Genomic DNA, 19,301 nt, shown 5'->3' with positions numbered 1-19,301 from the left:
GACTTGAGAACCAAAATCCTAGATTTTTTATTTTATAAATTAAATAAATGTAATAATTATTGAAATAAATAATTTAAAAAATATTTATCAAAATAAATACCTTTCTCTTATCTTGTTTATACTATAAACGAGATAATTTTGCACGTATCTCGTTTACAGTATATATATTATCTCGTTTATATGGTAAATGAGATATATGTATTTATAAATAATTAAATATAATTTAAAAAAAAAATAAAAAATATTAATAATATAGTTTGGATCAAATTTTTAAAAATAGAATATTTCAGATAATAGAAAAGATTGTCAAAATTGATTGTCTATTTAAACTAAACACATTAAATCGACCAAAAAAATTAAACACGTTAACACGCTTATGTGAAAGCACTAGGTGCACTGTCCCACTATTAACACGGTTATCTTTTCTTTAACTGTCCACTATTAAATATACTCCCATACAACAAACAAAATTTAAATATATTTCAAATTTTTATTTTTATAGTAATACAAATGGGGAGTTCATTTGCTGACGTGGCGCTCGTACGTTAAATCTAGGAGTTTATTTGCTTAGGTATCGTTACTAGAAATTTTTAGATTTATATTTATAAATTGTAAATTATAAATTATTATTTACTTAGGTTGTTATTTTCAAATTTTAAATTATTTGTTTGGGTTGTTATACTTAGGTTGTTATTTTTTAAATTTTAAATTATTTTATTTAAGTTATTAATTTTTAAATTTTAAATTATTTTATTTAGGTTGTTATTTTTTAAATATTAGATTTTTGTACTTAGGTTATTATTTTTAAAATTTTAAATTATTTTATTTATGTTTTTATTTTTTAAATTTTAACACTATTTTTTAAAAATTTGTTGATTCCTTTTAACCACTGTTAGCAGAATCGGACCGAACCAGCCGGTTCGACCAGAAAACCAGTAAACTGAACTCTATATCGGTCCGGTCCGATGATTGGACCGTACAAGGTTAAAAACCGGTACAAACCGGTCAAACCCGCAAAGAACCGGTAGAAACCGGTCAAATTCGGTAGTTGCTTCCACCAGGCTAGCTTATCTATTACTAATATTTATGCAAATTAAAATACATATTAATATTATTCAGTAAATAATTTACTTTTATTTAATTTATTTTAATTTTAATTATAAGTTCACTCATTTTTAAATTAATTATATTTTTATTTAACAGTAATTATAAACTCACTTATTATTTTTTTCATAATTATATAATATCTATTAATATTATTTTTCAATAAATACTTGTAGTATATAATAGTATAATAGATATAAACTAATTAATAAATTATTAAAATTAAAAAAAATACTTATTTTAATATAAAAATAAAATAAAAATATTTATGATAGAGTAAAATTAATAAAATACTTATTGTTTATATTCCATATTGTTTAGAATAGCTAGATATTTTTAAAATATTAGTAAAAATATGTATTTTAAATTTTTAATTCTAAATTTTTTACTATATTTTATTTTTATTTATATAGGACCGGGTTAACCGGTTCAACCAGTGACCCACCGGTTGAACCAGTGACCCAGTGATCCAGTAGCCTGATCGGTTCGATCATCGGTTCGGTTCTGACAACTATGCTTTTAATACTATTTTTTAAATTTTATAGATTTTTTTCAAAAATTACAGCTACATACGTAAATTTAAATATATTTACGTTAATTTAGAATTTTAAAAATTGTTAATATATTTATTTACTTTATCTACAAATTTAATTTAAATTTAAATAAAAGTCAATCAAATTTAAAAAATTTTAGCTATGAGTCAACTATAAAAGTATAAGTTATGAAAAATGTGTAGCACCACAATTAAAGTATACCAAACCCTTTCTTTACATACATCCAAAATCTAAAATTTCTCTACTTATTTCAATGGCTGGTATTCACAAAATCACAGAAATCAATCCTACAATCAACAATTTGTGTGTATGTATATGAGTGATACGGTTATGGACACTATCAAGTTATGAACATTTTTCATTGCCATACTCAATTGAGATGGTTTGGCTTGATCAAGACGTAAGTTTTCTACTAATATTTTTTTATTTTATTTTAAAAATATTATTCATATTTTAAATTAGTTTGTTTATCTCCATCTAATTGTTTTTTGATTTTTGTTTATCAATTCTAGGGAGGAAAAAATACACGGTTAAGAGGGCTCTTATGTCTCAATGTGAATTTGTTAAAGGAAGGAACATCTTACCAAATAAGATATTTTAGTGATGGACTCAATGAGGGTAACTTCAAGCACATCATGAGTACGTGGTTAATTTAAACCAACGTACCGATGTGTATATATAGACTTCCAGAATCGTCAAGTATCCCACAATATGGATTTAATTTTTTGAGTTTTGACACTCTTAATATTTCTAGAAAAAGTATAATTTATTTATAAATTTATTTATTTTATTGATAATTTCGGCTGGATTTTTTTTAACAAATTTATTGACAATAATTTTTTTATTTTAAATCATTTCAGATGTTGTTGGATATCTTGCTGAAATTGGGAGTGAGAGGACCCTTGAAAAAGATAACAAATCTACCAAGTCTACTCTTATTGAATTAGAGATTGATGATGGATAATCATATATTTTATTTTTATAAATCTAAAAATTTTGATATTTTCATCTCTTTAAATTGTAATTTTAACTTATTTTATTATGAATATTTTTATTAATATTATTAATAGGTAACAAACTTTTTTATTCAAAGAAACTTTTTTATTCAAAGACAACGTTTTTTAAAAAGGGCAACATTTTTTTATTAATAGTATTTATTTTTTAAAATTGTGTTTGACTCTTTAATTTTATTGTTAATTTTTAAATTTTAAAATATAAAATATATATAATTTGATATTACTTTATTGGTAGTTACTTTTTTAGTTATAATTATTTTTTATTTATTTTGTTATAAAAAAATATTTAACATTAAATATTTTATTTGACATAAAAAATAATGAAGTGTGCACTTTTTAGCAACTATGCACATGAATTAAATGTTTTTTTGGGATCCGGCAATAAAGATAGAGCTGTTGTCGTCTTACAATTTGTTAGAGTGAAGTTATATAACGGTAATACTTATCTATAATTATGTGAATTTTTATATGTGAGTTTTTACTCATTTTTTATGTGAGTTTTTATTCATTTTATATTAAATTAAATTTTCAAAAAAAATTATTTTACAGAATTTCATGTATGGCACAACGATGATCTTCAATCTTGAAGAAGCAAATGTCATCCAATTTATATATATATATATATATATATATATATATATATATATATATATATATATATATATATATATATATATATATTCTTTAGTTTAATATTGTGTGTGTTATCTAACGTAGTTTTTTTCGCTTTATTTATCTAGTTTTGTAATATTTGAAGAACATATGGGTAATACTGGCGGAATTTCAAATGAGACTACATTCTTAAAAATTTATCAAGGCAAAATAATTGAGTAGTTAAAAGAATTAGATACGGTAATTTTATTTTGGTTTAATTACTCTGTTGGTCCCTATAGTTTCGCGAAATTTTCAATTAGGTCCCTATACTTTTTTTTTCTTTTAATTGAGTCCTTGCACCAGAAATTTTTTTTAATTGGGTCCCTACACTTTTTTTTTCTTTTATTTAGGTCCCTATACCAATTCTTTTATTTTTAATTGGGTCCCTATAAAATTAAGCCAATTACTACTAAGAGGGACTTAATTGAAAAAAAAAAATTAGTGCAGAAATTCAATTAAAAAGAAAAAAAGTATAGAGACCTAATTGAAATTTTTACGAAACTATAGGGACCAATAGGATAATTAAACCTTTTATTTTCTATAAAAAAATTGAGAAAAAAATTAATTTAAATCTGTTGTACATTGATTATTTTTGTTTATTCATCTTATTTATTTAGATATATCTTTTAGATTTAAAAACTCACCAAATTCAGAGAATTTAAATCATTAATTTTTTTAAGAATGCTGTTTGTGTTGTCTTAGCTAATAGCTACTATAAGTCATATTATAAATACTCCATACTGGTGGTACGGCCAATGTGAATGCAACAGGTTCACATATGCTTTTACAAAAACTTTTAAATATTCAAGTTGTGGCCGTCTCCTTTTATCCATAACATTATTTATTTGCTTAAGTTGTTTTACTTATGTTATTATTTTTTAAATTTAGAGTTTTTTTTCTGACATGTCGCTCATCCATTGAATTTGAAAATTATTTTTTTAGGTGTCGTCATTAGAAATTTTTAAAATTTTATTTATAAATTATAAGTTATTTGCTTAGGTGGTTATTTTTTAAATTTTAAGTTATTTGCTTAAGCTGTTTTGATTAGATTGTTATTTTTAAAATTTTAAGTTGTTTGCTTAGGTTGTTAGTTTTTTAATTTTTAAAAGCACTTTCTTAAGTTGTTAGATATTTAGTTTTTAATATTGTTGAACTAATCTAAAAATTTATTTATAAATTATTTGCTTAAAAAATTACTCTTAAATTCTTAAATTATAGTTATATTTTACTTTAATTATAATAATATTACTTTTTTATTTAAAGAAAAAACTAATAAATTATTATTTTTGACAAAATTAAGTTCACTTAATAACTAATAGCAATAAATAAGTTCACGTAATTATTTTAGTTACCTTATATTTCTTTTTATTCTCTTTGATTTTCGAAAAAATTATAGTGTTAAATTAGTTAGTTATTAAAGTTTATAATTTAAATTTATTTCTTTTATCTATAAATTTAAGTCAAATTTAAATCAAACTCAATTACGTTTTAAAAAAATTCTAGTTATAAGTCAACTATAAAAGTACGAGTTAAAAATACATAATACAATATCTCTATTGTTTAATACAATTAATCACTTTCAGTTAATATCCTTAACTGAAAAAAATTTAAGAAAAATATAATTTTAATTTGTTGTACATAAATTATTTTTATTTATTCATTTTATTTATTTAAGTTTTTTTTTTAATTTAAAATTTCATTAAATTAAAAGGTTTGTTTGTTTTTTATATTCAAATCAAACTCCAATTTGTTTTTTAAATTTAAATTATACTCAAATTAAATGTTGATAAGTTAATGAAATTTAAATATAAGATATCTTTTGCAACCATAACAAATTGTAATTCTAATATCTATTTTCTCCAAAATTAATTAATTAATTAATTAATTAATTAATGTTTTAAAGTTTTAAAATTTAAAATGAAATAAAATAAAATTTGATATTAACACATCATTGTGAAACAATTAAGTAACTATCAGATTTCAAAATATTGTTAATTATTAATATGGAGCTAATTTTTTAATTTGATTTGATATAATAAAATTTAAATTTTAAATTCTACCTATATTTTTGTAAAATTTAAAGAGATCTACTTATGTTTTTACAAAAATTTCAAATGTTCAAGTTAAAGTTATCTCCTTCAAAAGATTTTTTTGTTTGTTTTTTTTAAATTGAAGTCTAATTTTATTTAAAAAATATTATTGAGTTAAAATAAAATATGAGAATGATGTCTTTTATTTAACGTAGTCTTTTGTACATAATTTTTTATTTGAATTCTCCAACAAAATTGTAGACGATGGTGGATCTGAAATGTTGAAAAATGCTATTACACCAACCAAACGACTATTCTCGGAGTCCGAAGATTCAGAGACGAAAAGAGATACTTCAACTTGCAAGATGTTCAAAATTGAAAATAAATATTGAGAATTTAAATGTGCATATTTTAGTATCCCATTTTTAAGTCTATCTAATAGAATAATACCAAACATATATTTGTTTTGGGAAAAATATTATTTTTCTTAAGTTGTTATTTTTTTTATATATTTTTTTAAATTTTTATGTTTATAATTTATAATTTTTTTAATATAAGTTAATCTTATTTGGTTATTACTTGTGATTTTTTTTTCAATTCATACCGGTCATGTTTTGTTAATTTCTAATTTAGTATTTGATATCATATAATATGAAATATTGTTGATATAATTAAGTTAGTTATTAATTTTTAATGTGTAATTATTTAAAAATCCTAATTATAATTTCTAATTACTAATTTAAACACTTTGTTTAAAATTTTTAATTTAAAATATAATTTTTTTTAATTTTTAAATAAGCGAATGTCTTTAAAAATATCTTTTTTATTTATATAATTTATAAGCAAATTTGCTAACTACAAAATATTATATTAAATTGAATAAAATTACTTATTTTCTTAAAATGTGAGGTTATTTATACTATTTTTAAAAAACTAATATATATTTTTCTATACTTATTTTTTTTCTATCGTTCCTAAAAAATTGAACCAATTTAGTAGTTTGAAAAAAAATAAAAAATTTTTTGTTGGTGTGACGCTAATACATTGAGCTTGGAAAGTATTTACTTAGGTGTCGTTATTAGAAATTTTTAAAACTTTGTTTATAAATTATAAGTTATTTGCTTATGTGGTTATCTTTTAAATTTTAAGTTATTTGCTTAAGTTATTTTGTTTAAGTTGTTATTTTTTAAAATTTAAGTTATTTGGTTAGGTTGATAGTTTTTAAATTTTTAAATACACTTTCCTAAGTTGTTAGTTTTAGATATTTACATAATTTATAAGATTATTAATTTTTAAATTGTAATTAATTTTTTATTTTTATTGACAAATAATAGAATAGATACAATTTATGATGAAACTAAAACAATTATTTCTAATTTCTATTTTCTGATTAGATTAAAAGAGTTTTATATTTTAAAATAATATTGAATTTTAATTTTTCTCATGCCATTATTTTAAAGAAAACTTTTATGATGTTATTGATATTTAATAGTGTTAGTAAACTAAATTGTATTTAAAATGCAACTTGGCATTATTAATTGACGGGATACTATATAAGAGGAGAAAAATATTGAAAAATTAAGGTATTTCATTATGTGGCAAATTATTATCATATGTAGGACTTTACTTGCCAAAATTAGTATTCACCTATGGATAGCTTTACGTTGCTTTGTCAAGAGTTAAGAGTCGCAATGGCTTGAATATTCTAATTCTAGGCTAAGATAGCAATCCAAAGTTATCAACAACAAATGTTATGTTTAAAGAAGTTTTTAATAATATTTAGGTAAGAAAAATAGTATTTTCATTTTAGTAACATGTTATGATTTACATTTTTGTACGAATATTTGTTGTAAATTTAACTAATTTATCAATAACTATACTTTCAGACTTGAAATGAAATGTATAACATAAAGTACAATATCATATAGTAATTGTTTATCTAATGATATTAGTAAAATATTATATTATCGAAAAACTTTTGTTAGGTTTTTTGATATAAAGTTTAATGTAAAATTGATATGCTACTAATATAGTTATATGTATTCTTATCTGTTTAGGTCTCTTTTCTGATGGTTCAAGAATATTACAAATTTCAAACTCTTCTATTTGTATTTTATTTTAAATAAATATAAAATAACATATTAAATACACTTATTATATAATAACAATGATATTATTATATTAAAGTTAAAAAATTTATAATTATAAAATACTATTTTTAATTTATTATGTCAAATTAAAATATAAGCCCGTGCGATGCACGGGTTTAACACTAGTTTTTATATACTCCCATACAATCAGTGACGGATCCAAAAAATTTTAATAGTGGGGGCAAAATATATATAATATACTAAAAATTTTTATAATAAAAATATTATGTGTACATAAAAATCAGTTATCAAATTATTCATTAATTGTTGGATATTTATATATAAATATATGTATTTTTAATTTATTTTTAATTTGTATTTTTTATTTCAATATATATACATGTGATTATTTTTTTATGTACATATAATATGATTGGTCTTTAAAATATATAATTTACAAATTAAAACACTAAAAGAATAATTTAAATGATAACATATAATTTAAAATTGGATAAAGAATACTTTTTATTCCTGAAGTTTGGCAAATGTTTCAAAAATATCCCTAAGTTTTATTTTGTTTTAATTTTGTCCCAAAAGTTTTTGATTTGCATCAAATATACCCTTGACAGCTAAATTTTCAAAATATTTAAGATTAATCTAACGATAATGCATGAAAATTATGCTTGATTTGCTTGTGTTGAGAGTTGTTCTTATGAAATTGTTGTTGAATTAGTCTTAAATTTTTTGAAAAAGTAGCCATCAAAGGGTATATATTTGATGCAAATCGAAAACTTTTGGAACAAAATTGAAACAAAATAAAACTTAAGGGTATTTTTGAATCTTTTGTCAAACTTTAATGACAAAAAATATATTTTATCCTTTAAAATTTTATTATTTAGATTTTATATTTTAAAAAAATTGAATAATCTTTTTCTTAATAATACAATCGAAATATCTCTCTTTTTATGTAGAATAATACCACATATTCAAGTTTTTTGTTAACTAGTTATGATTAACATTATTCAAAGTCTTATTGTTTAACTTGATTAGACTTAGTTCATAATAAAACTTGAATGTGTAGTATTACTCTTACATACATATATATATTTAAAAATTTACTTCTCATACAATTAGAAGCCAATTTTTATTGAAATTCATAGTTAAAAAAGTTTTTTCGATTAATGCAGTTGTTACAGAAAAAAATTAAAACTAATATAAAAAAAGATAAATAATACTCTTTCGAGTCGATTTCTAAGAAAAAACACAAATTTTATTTAAATTGAGAATTGATCATTCTAACAGTATCTAAAATAAATTCTTAAATTGACTATGAAATATCAAAAATTGAGTAAAAAATTATTGTGGGGTCAAATTTAATAATTTAGTGGGGACAAATAAATTTTATTATCATATACTACTCAAATAAATTTCAAATTGTAGGGGGTACTTGCCCCACACTTTTACTAGTGCATCCGTCCCTGCATACAATAAACAAAGGACAATTTACGTATATAAATTGAAAGGACGAATTGTTTACCCCAATGCAATAATACAGATTTGGGTACACAATTCACAATTTATATAGGTAAATTGTCCATAAACAAAATTTAAAATGTAATTATATTTAAATTATATTTCAAACTCTTATGTACTCCTATGCAACAAACAAAATTTGAAAATTAATACTCAAGAGGGTACATAAAAAATTTAAAAATTTTGTCGGTTAGAAGCAATAGGATTAATAGTGGATAGTTAGAAAACGTGTGTACGTACACTTACGTGCTTTCACGTAAACATATTAATATGTTTATATTAAATGGATAATCCATTTTTTTTATTATTTAAATGTATATAAAAAATTTTAGATTAAATTATGATCCAATTGGATTGATTTAAATTTAAAAAATAAAAATAACCATCAATTGTTAGGAAATGTTGATGGAGATAGTGAGAAGAGAATTAAAATGGCTATCTCTCGCGTAGATAATGAGGTAGGAGATAACCGTTTCAATTCTCTTCCCACTATCCCCATCAACCTCTCTTCTTAATAATTAGCAAGCGGTTATTTTTTATTTTTCAAATTTAAATCAATCCAATTGGATCATAATTTAATATAAAATCTTTTATGTACTCTTTTTTAGTACTAATTGATCAAACATATCCATTTTAATCTTTTTTACTCACTTTTTATGTATCACTTGCATGCTAAAAATTTGGATTATTGATATTATTAATATTTTTTATTATTTATAAAAAAAAAACAAATAGTTTGGAAGATCCGGTAGGGACTGAGTTTTCAGCAAAAGCATTAGTGCTGAGCTTCCTCTTCAGAAAATTGGAAGAAGGTCACGCGGGTAGGAGACTCTTTAATTTGGCCGGCGACAGTTTTTGGACTTGGGTTTGGGGAGCTCTGTGGCGGAAGCGTCTCTTAGGACATTTTTAGGCAATAGTCGAATGTTCTTGCAACGGTTTCTTTTGATTCATATCATGACACCTTGGTCTTCGACGTTAACTAAGACCACTGTGCATAAGATTCACGTAGGAGATCTTTGGCGGTGATAGAGATCTTTTTAGGTTCTTGAAGCGACATAGGTGGAACTATGTTTCGTCGATGTAGTCGATGGCATTGCCGGAGCTAATTGCGAAGAGGAAAGACATTTCTAGCAACAAGGAGGAGGAATTGGTGGTGTTTCAGTACAGCAGGCAACATTGATTAGGACTTAGGAGAGATGGATGCGAGTCGGGTTAGTTGGGGATGTTGGGTTGGGTTTTTTGGGCAGAGTCCAACAGCAAAAAAAGAATATTCTTGTTCAAGTGTATATTCTGTTAAAAGTTTTTAATAAAATTGATGGAATGATAACATTGATACGATTTTAGAACGTCAAAAATATAAATAGGACAATTAAAACGTTAGAGACAAACTTGTGATTTATCCCAAATGTTAAGGACAAAAATGATACTTTATTCAAAAATTGAAAGTAGAAAATATAATTGCCTCATGATGGGTGCTAAATGTTCCTCTATAGCTTGTCCACCTTAGAATGACCTTGGTCTTTCTTGATTGGATGAGTTATTCCTCGGTTGGAGAAAAACACAGAGTGTGGGATACCTATAAAAGATTTTTTGACGCTTGAATCAATAAGCGGTTAAAATGTATAATAATTTTATGAATATAGAATATGAGTAAATAATTTATAGGCATATAGAAATAATAAAACTAATCATATCTTATTTGTTGAGATATATAAGGTGTCTTTTTTCTTTACAAAAATTGATGAATAGTTTTGATGTTACCGAAATATTTGGTAACAAAAAAAAAAAAGAAATATTCTCCACATCCAAACAATTTTAGCATCTAAGTTCATCCAAACAATTTTAGGTCACGTGCTTCCTTATGGTTCTTCTTTTCTTCTTCTTTTCTCCCCCTCGCTTCTTCTTTTATGCACGTAGCGTCGGCTTCTTCTTCACGTTCCTCCTATCCTCCTCATTCTCCTCCTTCTTTTTCACGTTCCTTCTTTTTTATGTGTTTTCTCTCTATCATCATTCTTTTGTTGTTGTTGCTGCTGTATTTTTTTGTCTTTTCCTCATTCTCTTCCCGGTGAAGAAGCAGTAGAAGGTGAGGAGGAAGAGTTTTGAATTGTGTAGAACAAAAATGAACTGAACATATTATTATGGTGAAACAATTGTATAGTACTAAACGAATGGAACATTATTCCTTATATAAATTCAAATTTGAATAGCTTTCTGCATAATGAACCGAACATGTACTTATGGTGAAACAATTGTATAGTACTGAGTGAACGAAATATAATCCATTATGTACAATCAAATTCAAATAGCTTTTTGCATAATGAACCGAACACGTACTCATGGTGAAACAATTGTATAGTACTGAATAAACGAAACATAATCCATTATATAAAATCAAATTCGAAACACCTCTGTCTACAATTTAGAGATGATCAATTCAATTCAACAATTGTATTCCATTCAATTCGATTGAAAACATAATCCATTAGCAAAATGTTGGTGTTATTGGTGATGACGATAACGAAAGAAGAATTGAATTGGATACGTGAATTTGAAAGAAGAAGATAACATAAATTGGATACGCGAAGAAGGAGGAGGAGGAAGAGGAGGATGCATACGTGAAATTGAAAGAAGAAGATGACGTATGCGTGTATTTAAAAGAAGAAGAAGAAGAAAAAGCACAAAAGAGAAGAAGAAGAAGCAGAAGCGCAGGAGAGAAGAAAAAGATAGTGCATATAATGACGCTCTTTTTAACGAGAGTAGTTTTTGTTGGTGTTAAACCTACTTAGATAAAACTTGATAAAAAATATTTGAATGTATAGTATAACCTAAAAAAATTAGTCAAAAATAGTCAAAATTTATTATATTTAATATTTATTAATTGTTGTAACTACTTAGTCATTAAATTAATAAAGAAAATCATTTAATTCGTTCATTACAAACTTAAAATTCAAACAAATAAAAATTGAGTTATAACTCATCATGTACCATAAAATAAAAAAAATATCTTCAATTTCTTAGTTGTTTCTAAAATTTTTCATAAATTTTATTTCTATCATTATGTTAAATAATTTTATGATCAATAATTAATCATTTTTTTTATTTTATCCCCAAAATCTATTCATAATCAATTCATTATTACCCTCTCTTTCCACAACTCTCTTTCTCTCTCTTCCGAACCCTCTTATTTCCAAGCCATACACCCACACACCAACATATCATCATTTCCTCCTCTCCCTTTTTCATCCACCATGCATTAAATACCGCTTCCGCCTCCTCCACCATTTGCCACCCTTGCAACAACCCCGATTTCTTCCACCACTCGCCACAGCAATTATCTTCTCTTCCACTATGCGCCACCCTCGTATCTACCTCCTTCACCATTCGCTGCCCCTGCATCTGTCTCATCCATCATTCGTTGCTGCTGCAACTACCTGGCTACCTCTTCTATCACTCATTGTAACAACCTCTATTTCTATTTCTATTTATATTGTTGAATATATTGTTGAAATTTAATTTGTAAGTGGTTGTTGTTGGTGGTATGGTGGTGGATTGTGAGTGAGTGTTTGGAGGAGTTAGCGGTAAGTGAAGGGATGATAGTAGCAAGAGCGGGGTGGGGTGATAGGTTGAATTTTGAATGGAGTGAGGGGGTTCAGGGTGTTGTCACTACAAGAAAAAAGGCCTGTCGGCACCCTTTTTTCTTGCCACGCTTTTAAAGCGTGCCCAAAAGTGATCTATGGGCACGCTTTTGCGAGGGTGGCCATTGATTTATCATTTGGCCACGCTTTTTTTTGGCACGCTTAAAAAGCGTGCCCGTAGAGGAAAATAGGTACGCTTTTTTAAGGGTGGCCACTTATTTAAAATTTGGCCACGCTTTCTTACTGCCACGCTTGAAAAGCGTACCGATAGAGAGAAATCGGCACGCTTTTACGAGAGTGGCCACTGATTTGATATTTGGCCACGCTTTTTTTTGCCACGCTTGAAAAGCGTGGCCGTAGAAAGAAACCGGCACACTTAAAAAGCGTGGCTATACATTGTGTATTTTGGCACCATAAAAAAATGTGCCGATAGAGTTCCCCCCTAAAATTTTAGTTTCCCACTTATTTTTCCCACACTTAACCTATATTTTTGTAAGTTATCAAATTTTACCCAACAACACACACTAATAACTTAAACTCTAGTCACCAAAAAAAAAAAAAAAACACTAACTAAAACAATGAACAACACACATACACTAATAACTTTTATTTTTTTTGGTCGAGTACATACACTAATAACTTAAACACTAGTCACCAAAAACCAAAAAAATATACACTAACTAAAACAATGAAACCCTAAAAGTCAGGCTTCATCTCCTCGCCTCTCGAACCCTAAGGCGCCGTCAGCTTCACTTCGCGATCGAACCCAGCCCTGGTCGCCTCTCTCTCTGGCGGTGCTGCTCGCCGCTGTCTGTCGCGGTGCTGGTCGCCCTATCGCGGTTCTGCTCAACCTCATCTTCTCGAACCCAGCCCTGGTCGTGGTGCTCCTCGCCTCTCTGTCGCGGTTCTGCTCACCTCTCATCTTCTCATCTTCTTGAAGCTTTCTGGTGGAGGTGAGGTTTTTCAGCAACGTTCTTTTTTATTTTTCAGCAAGGTTTTTCTGGTTATGTATTTTGATAGTGATAAACTGATAATGCGTCCTGTGGCATAGTGTTGTTCAATGTCATGTTTTTCTTCAGATTTTATTTTATTTTTCAGAATTTGGGTTTTATACTTCAATTTGATTTCTAGATTTTGAATCTGGTTATGTTTATATATTCTTGTTCCTGATATTAATATGAAACTACAATGTTTGGTGTGAATGAATTTTCTTTTTGCTTTGGATCTGGAAGAATGTATGGAACTACCCATTCAGAATTTCCTGTTTCAATTGAGACTCTCAATGTTTTTTAAGTTTTCTAGTCATCTGGTGTGATGAATGATGAAATTGGTTATTGAAATTTGATGGAAAAAAAATTAAACATGCTTTAATAACTTAATAATGTATCAAAAATTAAACTGATGCTTTAATAGTTTAATTAGTGTTAGATACTTAGACTGTTAGTTACTTAATTATTTTTTTGTTAAAGAATTTGAATATCTGAAACTGAAATACTGAAACTATCAAATGTTAGGGTTAGTTTAGTTTGTTTTTAATAGCTACTTCTTATAATTTGTAGTTCTTACTTGTTAGTGTGCTGTGTTGGTTCTGAATTTGTTATTTATCATTTATTCATTTTATCAACTTTGATAACTTTGCAACTGAATCTGAATGTAAACTGAGCTCCTTCAATTCTGTTAGCAACCCTGCCAAATAATAAGCAAATGAGAGATACATCGAGAGAGAGTTACAGGTCCTCGCAAGTCTGGTGTGTATAGGGAGAGACGTAGCGAAGTTTGAATGTTTAGGATTTAGTCAAATTGAATTGAGGCTTGTACATTGTTAAAATTATTTTAAAAATACACACAAAGATTAAGAGTTAGTTACATCATTCATTCTATTAGTCAGATCAGCATTTAAATTTAACTCGGATTAGCATTTAGATTTAACTGAGTCTGAAACAGAATTTATTCAACTTTGATAATTTTTTTTGTTTAAGAACATTTTTAGGCTTGTTTCTTATATATTGTTGTATTTATCTTGTTAAATAATAGGCAAGCTCAGATATACTGTTTATGTTTGTAGTTTCAGAATATCTAATTGTTCTGAATTTCATATTTTTAGTTGCCCCTACTGCATAAAGATCTTTTTGCATCTGGATTACGCAAGAGATCCAGCGTTCTCCCGTATGATCCTCTTGGAACTGGCAGAGTAAGTTGCTGAGAGCCTATTAATGACAATATTCAACCTGCCTTTTACATTTTTCTCCCTTACTGAAATTTTCTGACTCCATTCTGTTTTCAATTATTTTTATTGCATTTCAGACATTATTAGCAAATGTTGTTGCTACTGAATTTGTTAACTTGATATTGGGATAATAACAAGTTCAAATGGAAGCATGCTTGGTCAGATGTGAGCAGCAGTAATATAACTAAAGATCTTGTTACAACTTTGAAAAAAAGAAAGTAAGTTAAATATGTTGATAGTTTTCTGGTGTTTGAACTATTTTCTTTTTGAAGTTTTATTGTTTAGAAATGTTACTTAAGAAATTCTTTTGTTACTTAAGAAATTCTTTTCTCTCTCTATTTTTTTTCTACAGTATCCTCCTTGTTACAAGGACATAAGTTTCTGGATCAATGAATCATTTACTGAAAACAAGCTGTGTGAACTTGTTAGAGGAATTGCTGGGGATCTTGTAGAAGAGGTAATTCTTTGAAAGTTCTAGTGAACCTTTTCTCTTGCATTTAAATGTATGTGGATTGTCAATGTTGCTTTTTCTTAAATGTCCAATGGATTGAAAATATATCTGGGCTGATCTGATCTGGGATTGAAAATTGGGGTTAATGATATAATTATGAAGAGCTCAGGTGCAAAGCAAATTAAATGTTGTGTTAAGATGAGCTCTGATGTCCTTATAATAATGAAGAGTTGCTGTTTGCTCTCAATTTTGTTCATGTATAGATCCTTTTCCTCCTCTGAGCATGTGATTCATGCTATATAGACATATATATGTATTATTCCATTTTCGCATAGGCGATAAACAGTATTTTGTATCCTCATTTTCCTTGACATGATGTTTCCCGACGCAAGAGATTAATTGTGATTTCTTTCTATTTTTAGCCTAAAAAAAAGTAAAATGGTAAGAGCAGACTTGCATCTATTCCTCATATCATTGCTCTATAAAAGACTCTTCTCTTAAATTTTAAACAATGAGGTTAACACAAAAACTCTTGTATTATTCAAACCTTTTTATTACAATATAATTCAAACTCCTCTTGAAGCATTCTTTGTGCCTGCTGTTTCTTCTTTACTGCTTGTTTATTACTACTTTCCTGATTCTGTGGCTGTGGTTTTTCCAGCGGCTTTTGCTGCTGGACCTGGACATTTTTACAAGACAATAAGCCTCTTACCACTGCCCAAGAGGGTTATTTTTCTGTTTTCTGAGGCTTCTGGTGGTGGTGGCTTACATGCTTAGTCACTGTTGGTTTAAGAGGTTTTGGTTTGCTCATTGTTGAAAAAGTTTGCTTTTTTTTCTGCTTGAGAGTTCAGCTTAACAAATAATGGCTAATGACTTACATGGAAGAAATTGCAGTAGATTGGGACTTGGGATTTGAAGCATTGTTTTTGTTTTGTCTATAGTGTTAGAATATTTATTCACAAGTGTTGGGTCTATGAAGCTTTGGAGGAATCTATAGTTATTGTTTTGTGAGAGCTATTAGAGATGTATAATCTATCATGATGTGGAAGCTAGCCATTGGTTTTTTCTTGATTCAAGAGTTTTTTTTTTTCTTTGAATTAATGGGAAAGCAAAGAGATGTGGCCTACTACTGGTCGGTTCCCTTCCTTTCATGATTTGGCTGTCCTATGTGTAATTAAGAAGTTGTTAAATATCATATTCACAATCTTTTTTTGCCTCAAGAGGTTACTAATTCCCACGAATGATTAAAGTACTTGGATTTAGTGGTAATTTGAGTTTAGTGTCTCTCTAATACACACATCTGATTGTTAAACTCTAAACCTTTTCTTCTTTTAATATATATTTTTTTCTTTTTTTGAAATAAGAATAACTCATTAATCAAGTGACACACTTAAAAAATAAATGTTTATGAATTAGAGGTTTAATTTAAGATTTTTACTATCAAATTTTTACTCTTAAAAACAGAACCTGCATATATCATTACACAAAACTAGTATTTACTTTTTTCTATCTTTGTTTGCCATGTCATATACTAATCAATATATACAACAGTAAAATTGAAAACTGTGTTTGCTTGAACTGAATATTGTGTTTGCTTGGATGCTACTGAATCTTATTAGTGTTGATTTAAGTCTATTTTTTTTAATACAGGCTTTTAATAGTTGTGTTTTCGCTGCTGTTGCTGCTGCCACCTGTCTTGGTTTGCTTCTGCTGTGGTACTGCTGTTGCTGCTAGGGTACGGATTTAGTTTCTGCAGTGCTAGTTGACTGCTAGGGTTTAGGGTTTAGGGTTTAGGGTACTGCCACCTGTCTTGGACTATTTCTTTTGTGTTGAATATGCAATGTAGTGGGACAAAATTAAAGTTGCCTTGCCATTTTCATGTTTAATCAATTTGGATTTGGAATTGGATTTGTTGGACTTAATTGAAGTTGCTTTTATAACATGTACTAACACAAGATTATTTAAAATTCTACAGGGCAGTGATAAAAACAATGGAGCTCATAATGGATGATCACACTACTCATGAAATTTGATATTTTGTAACTAAATATATAAAAGAAGTAGATATGTGACACTTGTTGGAATTGTAATTCTTATTTACTTGTTATGATTTTACACTTTTTGGTACTTTGTCATCAAAGCCTACTTTTGTGGTGACAATTTTATATGTATGTCTTTTTTAATGGAAAAGTTTATATTTCTTGGATTAAGTTCAATATATATAATTTTAGTTGGGTCTATAACTTTAAAATTATATATGCATTTTGCACGAAATATTAGGAAGATTAATGAAAAAAAAAATTCTGACCAAACTTATGGGTACGCTTAAAAAGGGTGGCTATATCATAACTGTAGGATCAACAAGCACGCTTAATAAGCGTGGCCATAACTTGGCAACCGGCACGCTTTAAAAGCGTTCCCATATCCTAATCTATCGGCACGTTTTCTAAGCGTAGCCATATATTTTCGTAGTTATAAATAGCCACGCTTTTAGAGCATAGCCATATGTTTATCTTATTGGCACGTTTAAAAAGTGTGCCCATATATGCCTCTATTGGCACGCTTTTAAAGAGTACCCAAAACATACATTCTGGGACGTTTTAAAAGCGTGGCGATATGTACACTTTTAGGTACGCTTTAAAAGCGTACCTATAGATTAAGACCTATAGCCACGCTTTTAAGCGTGGCAATAAATGAAAGCGTGCCAACAAAAAAAGCGTGCCGATAGATCCAAAAAAGCGTGGCGATAGAGCAATCGGCACGCTGGCAGATGTGACCCTTTCAAAAGCGTGCCAATAGCTCAAAAAGCGTGGCGAAAATCTATCGGTACGCTTTTTTGCACTTTTCGGTACGCTTTTAAAGCGTGGCAGAAAGCTTATTTTCTTGTAGTGTGTGTTGTGGTGAGTATGAGAAGCGGGTGTTTGTGATGGTGGCAAGGGTTGAAGGACGATGGCAGAGTCATAATGGTGAATTTGTGGTGGTGTAGGATGGGGCTTTGAGTGGTCTGTGAAGGATGGTGGGAGTGGTGGCCATGATGGAGTGAGAAAAACCGAGGATGAAGAGGAAGAGGAGGGGAGTTGATTGTCGTTTGTTTTCGGTTATGGTTGTCGCGAAATTTTCAATTAGATTTTTATATTTTTTTTAATTGGGTTCTTTCACTAATTTTTTTTAATTAAGTCCTTTTTGGTAGTAATTAGTTTAATTATATAGGGATTCAACTAAAAAAAATTGGTGCAAGAGCTCAAATAAAAAGAAAAAAAGTATAGGGACTCAATTGTAAAAAATATTAGTGCAGGGATCCAATTAAAAGGAAAAATAGTATAGGAACCTAATTGAAAATTTTGCGAAATTATAGGGACCAACAAAGTAATTAAATCTTTGTTTTCCAAGACAAGACACACATAAAGACGACTAAAATGTCGTTTTTTTAAAATATTTTTTAATAATTAAAATTTAACACATATAATTGATTAAATCGTATTATTTTTATTAAAATTAGTCCAGATAAATTAATTTTATCAAAAAAATAGGAAATCAAATTTTGAATTGGTATAAATTAATATTATTTTTTATAGAAAATAATTATAATACTCTTATTATAAAAGATAACTAAAATATTCTTATTATATATATTAATTTTAAAATTCTAAATTCTAGTCATTTTCTTTTCTATCATTATAGGATTAGAATTTAAAATTTTTAATATTATATATATATATATATATATATATATATATATATATATATATATATATATAATACGAGTATTTTAGTTATTTTTTATAATAGGAATATATAGTTATTCTTTATAAAAAAAATATTAATTTGGATTAGTTTAAAATTTAATTTATTAGTTTTTTGGCTAAACTGATTTGTTTAGTTTAATTTTAATAAAAATAACACAATTTAATTAGTTATATGTGTTGAATTTTACTTATTAAAGAATATCTTTAAAAAAAGACATTTTTAACATCGTTATATGAGTGGCTCCAAATATTTATTGGTTG

The sequence above is a fragment of the Arachis stenosperma genome, chromosome 10, assembly GCF_014773155.1.
Source record: "Arachis stenosperma cultivar V10309 chromosome 10, arast.V10309.gnm1.PFL2, whole genome shotgun sequence".
Classification (NCBI taxonomy): Eukaryota; Viridiplantae; Streptophyta; class Magnoliopsida; order Fabales; family Fabaceae; genus Arachis; species Arachis stenosperma.
The sequence above is the reverse complement of the archived record's forward strand: the minus strand, read 5'-3'. Positions refer to the sequence as shown.